General features: G+C 45.0%; 1 long non-coding RNA gene across 1 annotated transcript; it reads right to left on the bottom strand.

The window, feature by feature from the left end:
• Positions 1-1756, bottom strand: LOC120698558. The gene is made up of 3 exons (XR_005684902.1): positions 1005-1756; positions 667-844; positions 1-378 (listed from the first exon to the last, which is right to left on the bottom strand). It is a non-coding gene; the product is annotated as an uncharacterized LOC120698558 (long non-coding RNA).
• Positions 1757-2244: the final 488 nt, after the last annotated feature.

The following is a 2244-nucleotide window of genomic DNA, read 5'->3' as shown; positions in this document are numbered from 1 at the left end:
GGTAGGAATGTCTTTTCCCAACTCCGTTAGCCACCGTTATGGTCCATTTCGTCCAAAAGGGCACAGAGGTAAAAGAAAAGTTAGCAGTAGGGCATACAGGTGCGAATAAAATTTTTAGGGACATGGAGGTCAAGAGCACTTTTGGTAAAAGTATACCGGTTGAAGACTCACATTGTGACTGTTTTTTTTTACATGACACTGAAGGTTGGATCCACGCATTCCATGCCACCTTTGTACTTTACGAGGGAACCATGCTCCTATATATGGGTTGAGATATAATGTTTTGTGGAGGAAGGTCGAGGTATCGCATTTCCAGAGCGAAGAGGTGACACAATGTTGTAAGTTACTCCTATGCGAGGAGATGATAGCAGAACCCACCTATATCAATAGAGAGTACGGATAGCCTTATGTCTTCCGAGCAATCAATAATCTAGTGTGCCGATAGAGATGATAGATCTACGTTTGATAACTATGATAAAAGTTAAAGACAAGCTAGACTAAATAGAATAATCTAACAAGAGATAGCTAATATCAATAACTTGTGAACAAATAAAATCTAGGTAAAAGTGATGCGCTGCAAACCTAAGATCTAAGAAATTCGATTACTTGAGCAAGCGATACGCCGACAACCTTGAGTCTATCTACGTAACTCGACTCGGAACTTACCATACTCGTCCTCCGGAAGACCCATCATATCGACAATCACTCACGCTGCTTTCTTCATCTCCTTAAGCTCCTGGTTACATTGGCCCCTTTCCGCAGCGCGGTTTTTGGATCTGCTTCATGGAGTCGACTAGCTGTTTATCGACATCCTTCCGCTTCTTCTCCAAGGTATTATTGGCCTCTGTAAAACGATACCCATCAAGCTTAAAGTCAGTAAGGAAATTCTCCTTAGACTTCATCAAAGCTTTGAGTTCTGCAGCAAGACATGCAGAAAAGTACTCGTTCTAATCAGAAAAGTTCTCATCAACTGCATCAAGTACTTTGAGAAGAAAAAGGATCACCTTTCTGTTTCTTCAGAAGCTCATTCTTGGCAGCCCACAGAGCCTGGAGCTCATGCGAATGCCTTGCCTGCACATCCTAGAGCTCGTGGGTATGCTGGTCCTTGAGTTCCTGAAGTTGTTTGGAGCACTGAGCCTGGGCGCAACTTTCAGGCCCTCAGATTTCTCCTTGGAACGCATAGCAAGATCCCATTCAAATAATATCAAGAAACAATAAATTTTCCAACCGAGAAAACCAAGGAGGATCGACAAAGAAAAAACAACTCGCATTCGTGTACTTATACATGTCGATGAATTAGTCCTTCATCTTCTTCAGCTCAGCAGCAGATAATAGGGGATCTTCAAGAAGATCAAGATTTGGGGCCTCGCCAACAGCCCTCATATCCCCTTGCTGCTGGCCGGCATCCGATTCCTCAATTAGAAGAGCTTCGGGCAGGGAAGCATGAGGAAGAGGAGGAGGTGACTACCGTGGGTTCCCCCTCCAGTCAACTAGAGGGCTTGAGCACTCACAGTAACCTGTGGGTCCTTCAGTCCTTCATGAACAAAAAGTGGCACTGGCATACAAGGCTGTTCACCAGAGAAAATAAAAAAGTTGAGGCTTTCTTCATGGCTAAAGGGGACTTCATTTTGAAAATCCTCGGCATGAATGGGACATCTGGGGAACTCGAGGCGCTTTTACCGGGAGTCACGGGCAAAGTATGCCCAGACGCGACAGACGAGTCTGCTGGTTCATCAGGCATATTTTGCCTTGATCCAGCATCATCCACATCTGCCGGCAAAACTACTCCCCTATGTGGGGGCTCAGCACAAGATCTTTTAGCATAAAAAATAACTAAGAATCGAAGATGCAAGAAGCAAAGAAACACCCTAAATGCAAAAATGGAAAATATTCATACCGCTGTGGCGAATCATTTGTCATTGCTGCTAATAACAGCCCTGCGCCTTGGTTGCGAACTGGTGGTCCTCTTCTTCTTAGGAGGGTCGGTAGGGAGACGTCACCAGGAGGGTTGTTATCCCCTTGGGAGGCTTCAGTTTCCTTCCTCTTCCCAGAATCTGCGAGAGGTCCCTAAGAATCATTATCAACATCTTCCTCGACCACCTCCTCTACAATCGGCACAACATGCTTGCGCTGATGTGCTGGAGGTTTCAAATGGTACGCACGACGCATGTCTGGACGAGGAGGATGTCTTCTATACAGGTTCAGATCATCCTATGAGCATAAAAAAAGCAATTTAGTGCTTAC

Source organism: Panicum virgatum, chromosome 1K (assembly GCF_016808335.1).
Source record: "Panicum virgatum strain AP13 chromosome 1K, P.virgatum_v5, whole genome shotgun sequence".
Taxonomy (NCBI): Eukaryota; Viridiplantae; Streptophyta; class Magnoliopsida; order Poales; family Poaceae; genus Panicum; species Panicum virgatum.
This window is presented reverse-complemented; position numbering and strand designations above follow the sequence as displayed.